We start from the raw sequence: 10,432 nt of genomic DNA on the forward strand, positions 1-10,432 counted from the left end.
TGAGAACAGGCAGTGGTCAGTGTTTTCCAGTCCAGGACTTCTCAAAGTATATTCTATGTACTAGTTTTACTTGACAGATTTTATGGAACCTTCCAAAGAGTCTTTTAAATTTGAGCATCTCTACTGCGTTAGGCAATCTAAGTTTCACGTTTATTTTCCTAAAATAAGCCCTAAGGGTCACAGAACTTACAGGTACCCACCTCCCTCTAAAACATAAAATGGGTAGACAATAACTGTCTTCTTAATGAATTACATGCATGCATTCACTTTCCTGAATGAGCCCCTGCCTCCTACCACCATGTGAAACACAGAATGATTATAGCTTTATTGGGATGAAGAGACCTTCAAAGACTACATAAACACATATCTATAGGGTTAGGGAATGTGGTTTTAAGCTGTGTGAGTTTTGTTTATGCTGTATTTGTTTAACTCTGCAAAGCTGTGGCTCGTGGCCTGTCCAAAACACCTGATGGTTCTAATAAAGAGCTGAACGGCCAATGGTGAGGCAGGAGAAAGGACAGCCGGGGCTAGCAGACAGAGAGTAGAAATAAAAGGAGAAATTTATGAAGAGCAAGAGAACAAGGAGAAAAGGACAGAGGGGGCCAGCCACCAAGCCACCCAGTCACACAGAGAGAGAAGGAAAAATGCATATAGAAATAAAGATAAAAGCCCCGAGGTGTAAAGGTAGTTGGGATATTTTAGGTTGAGAAGAGCTGGAAAGAAAAAACCAAGCTAAGACAGGGCATCCATAACTAGGAATAAACCTCTGTGTGATTTATTTGGGAACTGGGTGGTAGACACCCCCCCCCCAAAAAAAAGCCCAAAAAGTCAAAATAGTAAAATACCACACACAATAAAGGTATTCTGCGGTTGTTTGGGCACTGTCCTCTTCCCTGTAAGCAAATTGGTCAAAACCAAACCAATTTTCTTTAAAGATTTCAGACTAAGGAGTTTAGTTGGTAGGTACGAGCCACTGTTGCCTGCCGGAGAAGAGAAAATGAACCCTTTCCTTCACAAGTTACTTCTGGTCGTGACGTTTTCCCATATTTGTCCTAAGATACGCGTACTTTCAGTACCTTGAGCTCTACTGTGCATACGGACTATCAACTCTACCCTGTGAACATGCCCCATGAGCTACTCAGACTCCCAAGTGTGGTATGTTCTTGTAATTTCAGAACTGGAAAAGCGAGGTCAGGAGGAGTCCCACCGGTCCAGGAAAAGACCTGGCGACATCATGAAAAAGATGTCGCTTCTTAACATAGGTTAAAAAGCAAAACAAAACCAGAGCAAACATACAACTCTGCTCAACAATCTCGCTGACTTTTCCCTCATGTCCCCTTGATCAAAAAAGTTGAAGTGTGGCTAGATTATAAAATTGTCTTGCCAGATTGTAAAAGCTTTTACTGATTGTATTTACCACGCCAGGGTCATTGTATTGCATCATTGAGCAGCAACATCCCTCCGGAGAGCGATTCATGTGTCCTGCCAAGCTTCTTGTAGTGGTTTGAATGAGAAGGGTCTCCATAGATTGATATATTTGAACTCTTAGTCTCGAGAGGTGCCAGATCTTGAAGGATTAGGACTTGTGGTCTTGGTGGAGGGGGTTGTGCTTTGAGGTTTTAGTTTCCAGTTATTCTCTGCCTTATGGACGAGGGGGGTGAGCATTCGGCGACAGCCCCAGCACTGTTCCTGCTGACTACCGCCACGCTTGCTGAGATAATAGTTATGGGCGCTCTGCAACTGTGAACCCCCAAGGAAAGCTTTATTTCAGTAAGCTGTCTTGGTTATGTTCTTTTGCCATGGTGACTGAAGAGCACCTGAGATAGAGTTGGGCTGTTCGTGTGATAAACTTTACCGTGCTGGTTTTAGGGGGAAACGTGGAAAGCTTTGGGACTTTCGGACTAGGAAAACAGTTGCGTGGTTTAAGTGGATTTAGTGGACCTCGCTAGCAGGAGCCTGGTAGGCAGTAGAGCTGAGAATAACGTATACTACAAAAGCTCTGCTCAAGAGTTTTTGGAGAGGAACGAACAGCTGAACTTAATAGACCATTCTTGTGATATTTTGACAAAGAATGTGACTGCTCTCTGCCCTTGTTCTTAAAATCTGCCTGAAGTCAAATTAAAAAGCTTTGGACTAATTTCCTTGGCAAAGGAGATTTAAAAGATAGCCTGATATTGATTCTCTTGGTTATTAGTAATCTTTAAGTCTGCAGAGGATAGGAGCACTCTATTGGGGTGGGAGGGAGATAGTTTAAGAAAGGATCTTTTTTTTTAATTTATTTTTTAATAACTATTTTCTCATTTCACATGCCAAATGATCTTAAATTTAATTCTGGAATCAAGGCTTGTGCTGTGAATGAGGTGTAAGAAGCTTGATGTGAGGGTGAAGTAGGAAGGGTTCCCTAAGGGGATAGGACTGCACTCAGTCATGTTTCTAACTTACGAGAAGTAAATGCCTGGGGAATTTTTATGTTCCTAAAAGCGATGAAGCAAAGATTATGCAAATGTAATTCAAGGAAGGGTCACGTTCCATCCAACGATGGCCAAATATTGCAACATTTTTGCAATAATCAGGTGCAACATCAGTCAAGTGCTTCTGGCTTTAGAATCATGAAAAATGTACAAGTTAAAGGGTCGTGGCATCTTCCTCTGCGGTTACAGAGAGCCGCTGAAGCCCTGCATGTGGCAGGTTTTCCCTGGGAGGATGCTGTCTGAATCTTTCAGTGAAGCCTATCTTTTGTTGGAGGTGCCAGAGCTGTAGGAAGTCAAGAAAAGCTGCAGACAGGGAGTGGAACCAGCCATTAAAGACATTTGATACCAGTTATGGAACTACATGTTGGTGTGTGAGCCCCTCCAATTTGGTCATACCACGGTCCAGGGTTTCCCCACTGCTCCCCAATCTTTTCTTTTGAAATGAGAATGCGCATTTTATGTTGGAAATATGTAATCCGCTGTTTGATTCTATAAGGGGTTACAATTAAGAGATTGTCTTGAGTTTTAGAAGAGACTTGGAACTTTTAAACTATGTTGAGACTGTGAAAATATTATGGTGACTTCTGAAGTTGAAATAAACGTGTTTTGTTTTGACATGGCTAGAAGCCTATGGCGACCGGGGGAGTAGTAGAATGAGGTCATTTGAATGAGAATGACCACCATAGACTAATATATTTGAATGCCTTAATTCCAGTCGCTAGAATGATGTGAGCAGGATTCGCAGGTGTGGCTTCATTTGAAGGTGTGGTATTGGAGGCGGACTTTGGGGTTTGAGTGTCTTTATCAGACCCATGGACAGGAAATAGTCAGTGTGAACTGGCTGACATGGGTGTGCTGGACCAGAACTCCGATACTCTTAACCACAGAACCATCTTTCCAGCTCCTGTTTTTAGTTTTCTCTCCTTAAGTGAGCCTAAAGACGACGTTTTATAACCTGACTCTACCAGCTTCAGACACTTCTTGCATCCTTTAGACAGACAGCTCTATTCTCCATGTCTGTTTCTACTTCTACTGCCTTCTCCCCTCTTTGTCCTGCTGTTCACATTGCCTCCTTTGCTGCCCTTCATCAAGACTCCAGTGTTTGGATTTGGGTCTGTACTAAATCTGCAAGTATCTTATTATAACACCCTTAAAGAATTATCTTGCCAGATGCCCTCCCAAATGGGATCTCATTCTGAGATTTTGAAGACCATAGATTTTGTTTTGTTTATGGAGACTCTACTTGTTCCACTGTGGTATGCAAAATCCACATGACAGAACTTCATAAATTGTTGTGTACAGTGTTCCATGTGATTTTCTAGTTTTTATTTTGCCATCTTTTGGTTGTCTTTATGCCTGGTTTTGTCATCTTCAGTTTTGTTTTGCAAAAGAAGCATTAAGAATACAATTTATAATCCCCATTAGAATGTGATACAATAGCAGCAAGTTGTTGTTGTTGTTCTAGGGCGTTGGAATGCAGGCAACAGTTACCAAGATGTTCTACTGCACAGAACTAAAAGTTCAGAATTGAGAAAACAGAAAGGAACATAAAATTTCAGTGTGAATATTCGGAGAAATCTCCTTCCGGTAACCTTGACTCACTGTGTCCTACGCTGTACAAACATATCACTTGGCAGCTTCACGAGTTGCAAGTTAAGCATTAGTGGAATCCTGCCCCCTCTGTTGACCAATGACAGGGATATTTTTGATAGCTTTGCATGAAATACCTCAGTTTTTAAGGGCAGTTGTGTCCTCCCTGACCCAGGGTGTAGATGTGTGACAAACAGAACCCTCCCGCAGGCTGAGCCAATAGCAGGTAACCGTGGATGGATGGCTAAGGACTCCACCAGCATTTCTCCCAAGTGCCTTTTGCTCTCAGAAGACTGAGCACAGTGACTAGGGGGTGGGACTTAGAAAAGCTCACAAAGACATGTCCATGGTGCATTTAACTAATAATAATGATGTCACTGACACAACGTTTTTCTGTCTTGCTCCTGTGTATAGCACAAAGGATGGCTGCTTTTCACATACCGGGTCTCTAAGTATGGGCATTTTCTTCAATTGGTGTATGCAAATAAAAATCAGAATTCTGTTCGAAAACAAGTTCAGCATCCTGCTAGCTACAGTCATAGAACAGACACAGAATAAAGTAAGAAATTATGGCATTCACCTTTTCCTTATGACTCATGGAGGTATAGAAGCTTTGTTTTTAATGTCTGGTATAAACCTACAGCTATAAAATGTATAAAGCATGAATAGTTATTGAGTTACTCGAACATTCAGAAATCAGGCATTGCCCCTCCACTTCTCTTCATATAAACACTCCAACAAATGAAGGCTGAATCTTTCACGGGCTGTCTCCTTTCCTGCAGTTAAGGATCCTGGTTTCGGCTCATCAATATCTCAAATATTACAAATCTGAATTCTCATGATCAGAATTGCTCTTCCATAACAGGTTTTGCATAACATTTAATGGAAAAGTGTACAGCAAGCTTATTTTTAATTAGTTTTTATCAGGAAAAATGCAAATTTAAATAACTTCATTTAATAGTTGTCAAACTATAAGGTATACAATTAAATAGTCCATGAATTTGCAAATTACAATCATGTTTTAATCTGGGAGAACAGAAATTCAATCTCTTCAAACTCTTATCAAAGGATTCCAATCAACAAACATGGGAAGGGTGATAGGAATCAAACACAATCATTCTCTAAACGTCATAGAACCATTCTTCCCAACAAGGTTCGTTGGCTGGCTTTTCTTAAAGCCATGACATAAAAAGATTTACAGAGAAGATAGTCTTTTTCTTAGATAGCTGCCTCTGCAATTGGCTTACTAATTTTTGAAGGGAAAAGATACACTCACAAAGGAAAACCTGGAAGATTCCATCCAATAGAAGAAGGTATAGTCACAAATACAGAAGACACTGGGACCTTGGGGCTTCTCTCCATGATACCCTGTGAACCGTCACCTGTGTGGCTCCTACCGTGAATATTTGACCTTAACCTACAATTAAAAGACTGGGAAAATCCTGAGTGACGATGTGCTGTGCAAAGCATCTAACAGGAGGTTTTGAAAATAAATAGCAACAAAATAAAAGGTAAACAAATGGCTTCAGATCATGTTTGGATTAGAGACCACTACATACAAGTAAAAACTGCAATCTATATAATCCTTACTTGATTCTGGATTAGATAAATTGTATATTATAAAGTTCTCTTTGGAGAGACTATAGATCACTTGAACATAAATTGCTCATTAATAGGGCTTCAACGAAGATTGTTCATCTTGAATGAGCACCGTATAGTCTATTCATCCTGAAGGATGTTCTGATTAAGAGATAAAACACGTATAATTCTGAGTGAAGATTAAAACGAGGGAGGTGATGCATTGAGGTAAAAAGCAGACAGATCTGTGTGCTCATTGTATAATTTCCTAAGAGGAAAGGCATACAGACTTACTACCAGGCCAACATAAGAACAGACTAGTGACCCCCATCACCGAACACGGTTACCCACCAGCCAAACCAATTAAGAGTATTACAACCCCCTTTCTCTAGAGAAGTGGCAAAACAAAAGGAATTTCAAGGGACTTGAACATAATACTTTAGAGAAACTCAAAGAGCAGACACAATGACATTGACCAATATTGGCCAAATTTCTGATATGCAGAAGAGACAGTAGCTAAACATACAGTGGCCAACACTGGCCTTTTTGTATTGTGCTGGATACAACCAGAGTGCATGACAAAATCTTCCCCAAGGGTTTAACAGTCTGATGTGAACTGTATTCATGGGAGTTCATAGAAGTTACAAGTGAGGTTTTTTTTTTGGTAGACCTGGATTTTTACCTGATGAGGGGAATTTGCAGCAAGTCAAGAAAAGGTAGAAACAGGTGTGGGAATAGGCTAGGGAATTAGCAGAAAGAGGGAGTTAGGGGTAAGCTCTGACTTTTAACTCCTTCATAAAAAAATTGTTTAATATGTCACACTTCTGCTTCTGTGCTCTAAGAGGTAGTGTTTCATGTATGGTTTTGTGTACTTGAGTACTGAAGATGACCTACATCTGTGCTTATATGGAGATGTATTTCTTATTCCTAGGAGACATTGGTATGAAATTCATTACAAATCATAGCAATGTAGTTGATCTTCAGTTCCAATTTCTCTTTCATCTCTCTAGTCAAACGGAAAATGAAGATTGTTTCAAAACTATAAAGGCAAATATGAGAGTCTTCATAGTAGCCAGTGGTCTACAAGAAAAAGAGTGGGTCATTGAGATGGAATGAGGGCACCACATGGATTGTACGCTTTAGAGCTATACAGTAGGGACCTGGGTTGCGTGAGGGGGTTCACAACTTTTCTGCATCTTAGCTCCACCCTCAAGCAAGTTCTGGCATTGAGCTTGTTTTGCTGACAATGACCAGTTTACCTGTTTGAGTTTTGCTCAATTCCTCTTGACTGAAGCCAGCAACACTGCTGCTGTTCATTTTTAAAGGATGGAATCTGGCTGTGTTAAAAATGTGTTCAAATCCTCTACCTTATTATCTGGGTGCTTTTTTGTGAGAGCTTCCAGGTTTTTCTTTTAAGATTTGTCTCCTCCCCGCCACCACCTCCCATTTCCCTTCTCCCCCAATCAACTCCCCCTCTCTCCTCAGCCTGAAGAGCAGTCAGGGTTCCCTGCCCTGTTGGTAGTCCAAGGACTTCCCACTTCCAGGTCTAGCAAGGTGAACATCCAAAACAGCCTAGGCTCCCACAAAGCCAATACGTGTGCAGTAGGAGCAAAACCCAGTGCCATTGTTGAGTTCTCAGTAGTCCTCATTGTCCGCTTATGTTCAGCAAGTCTGGTTTTATCCCATGCTTTTTCAGATCCAGTCCAGCTGGCCTTGGTGAGTTCCCGATAGAACATCTTTGTCCACAGGAAGAACCTGTGAGCCTGCCGTGTGCTAACTCAGCTGTTCCTATAGTCCATGCCTATGTAAAACCAGTCTCTCAACCATTTGACTAGGTTTCATTTTTCTGTTTTTTTTTTTTCGAGACAGGGTTTCTCTGTGGTTTTGGAGCCTGTCCTGGAACTAGCTCTTGTAGACCAGGCTGGTCTCGAACTCACAGAGATCCGCCTGCCTCTGCCTCCCAAGTGCTGGGATTAAAGGCGTGTACCACCACCGCCCGGCTTAGGTTTCATTTTTCAAAATACGATACTGAAATTTCCTAACATAAAGATTAAGATAGTCCAAGGCCGGGGACAGTATTTTCAGAGTGCTGCCTACCTGCTGTCTAATAAGCACAACAGATAGCAAACTAAACAGGCTAAGTGTCTTTCATAGACTTTTCATCCCCCCCCCCTTCCGATTCTGGCCGGCCTCCTTTGTTTAAAGGACTGAGGCTGGTGTTGGCCACGTGGTGTTCCTTTGAATCCAGAGGTCACGCTACATGTTTTCACTTCAGATATGTGGATTTGTATTAAGTACACGTGACATATTAACTACTTGCTTCTTGCTTGTGTCCTATAAAAATTGAGTGCACACATGAATTTCCAGGCAGGTATGAGTGTGAACACAAGACCTGCAATAGATCGAGCCAGCTCAAGTCCCAATGTAGAAGGAGGGGGAGGGGCTCTTGAAGTCCTACCCATAGCTGAGGAACTTGGCAATTTGTGGCTGCTGCCTGAGGGGGAGGGTCGGATCTCTTCAGGGTGCAATCCCTGATAGGTGACCCATGTTCCGATAGACAGATCTACACTCGTGTGCATACTGACAATGCTAAGTGAACTCGGTGGGTTTATAAAAGAATACATTAAGTTGGGAGGGAAAAAAAATGGTGAGGACTGTATTTACTTTGGCCCAGACCTTATTACAATGACAAAATTTATGTTCCAAAAGAATTGAAATTGAGGATGTGGGAAATGGGTCTGACCAAAAACATATGCATTTAAGAAATTCTGAAACTAGAAAATTATTAGTCTGCATCTAATATTAAACACGTCATCAGAAGAACAGTTAGTACCAACATGAAATTCAACCTTTTTAAAAGAATTAGTTATCCTAATTAAAAATGACTTCTATGTAACCTTTGTTGCATGTAACTTGGTGCTGGTGTGTGGGTCCATATGGTTCCATACAATGAAGTTGTCAGAGATACCTTGAATGCATTTAGCCTTTCGACTGTAGGAGACTCAGGCTCTGTGGACTCAAGTTTTGTTTCCTTTGCCTCTTGGCATCTTTATTTCCTAGATTTGCACTTTTGCTAGTAAATTCCCCTATCTGAAAACAAACTGAAGCTTTCGAAACTACAGTGTTGAGTGCAAATACCTGATCCACGAGGTACCACGGTTTTCAGGGTTTCCTCTAAGCAAAGTTTTGCATAGGCTTTTTATCCATGGGAAAATCTCAGACAAGATTCACATAGGGCAACAAAAGTTTCTGTAACATAAAGGATGGTTTAGGGACTGAGTGGGAGTTCATGGCTAGTGGAGGTTGCTTGCAATCCCTCTGGAACCAGGCTGGCGGGGACATTATGCCTGCAAACCTGAAAACAAAATCGTATACTGTAAGGAAAACTCGCCTGTACTTGCAGCCTACAGTAGAACTTGGTTCTGTCCATTTCAATTTTATCTTATTTCAAACCTAAACCAATAAACTACTAAATTATTGTCAAACATATGGGTAAGTTAGGGGGTTTATTTTCCAAAATTATATCTGGTCTGAATATAAAGGAAGAAGGTGGTTTGAGGGTAAAGAAGGAAGGAGGAGGAGGAAAAGTCATTACTTAGGTATGGGCATACCTTCTCTCCCAAGGAGAAAATCAAACATAAAATTATACTTTGTAACAAAATCGCAACCTCAGAGCCAAACGGCAGCGTGCTCGACTCAATAGTTGAACAAGGACTCCACCTGAGCCAGGGCCTGGGTCCCCTCCCAACACTTGCAGTAGCCGCAAAGAGCAGTGGCCAGAGATTTTTAATATGCTGCACATGCAGCTTAACAGAGCCAAAATTTTTATTAAAGCGTCAACATTTTACATAAAAAGAGTTAATGAAAATATCCTTCAGGAACTGCACAAGCAACACCATAAACGGGGGGGGGGGGGGGGGGACGCGAGGCCAAAGTAAACTCAATCCTGTAGACTGTGCTTATTGATTTCATTTATCACTCGAGTCCAGAATCTCAGTGAAAGGTCAGTTAGGTTTGCTGTTTACTCTCCTGTCCAGCATTTTATCAGTATTAATAAGTCATCGTTTGCTGCTGGTGCTGCAAGCACAGGGGGAAGGTAATAACTCAGTTCTTTTTAGTTTGTACTGTAGATGATTCCCTAGCTTTGTTTGTATATGAAAAGTGGGGTGGGTCAGGTAAACGAGGCTTGCAAATCTATCTTCTGTCATAGATCCTTATCCTAAACGGCTGTCACAGCCAGAGAAAGGAAGTGTGAACCTCTGTGCATCTTTCATTAGATATCTTAGAAAGTCAGCAAAGTCCGTTAACAAAAGAGCAAGGCATATCTATGTGTGGTGGAGGATCCTGGGATATTTGATTTCAGAAAAGAAGGCGAGGGAAAATGGAGAGGAGACCATAACTGGACAGAGAAGTTGAAGTTCAAATTGAGTTCAGTCACTAATAAAAAAGGGGGCAAAAAACTGCGGAAGGAAGTGATGCTGGGAAGCCCATTTTAATGTCCGAGAGAGGTGGGGAATTGCCGTTATCAGTGTGAGAAAGTGGGATCACGAATCCAGATACATTTGTGTCCTACAGCTCAGCGTGTCCTGCTTTGTTATCCACTGAAAATAGGCAGGAAATGGGGACTTTCCTCTTCTGTCTTTACACAAAGGATCCCCGGGAAATATTTAATACGTTTTGATCTAGAAAAGAGGAAACAGACTGGGAAACAAGAACTAGAAAGTGGAATTTAAGCGAATTCGCGTTCACGCCCTGAGCCTTGGTCAGGTTGTGAAGAAGACAGACTGTACCTT

This window comes from Microtus pennsylvanicus, chromosome 16, assembly GCF_037038515.1.
Source record: "Microtus pennsylvanicus isolate mMicPen1 chromosome 16, mMicPen1.hap1, whole genome shotgun sequence".
Taxonomy (NCBI): Eukaryota; Metazoa; Chordata; class Mammalia; order Rodentia; family Cricetidae; genus Microtus; species Microtus pennsylvanicus.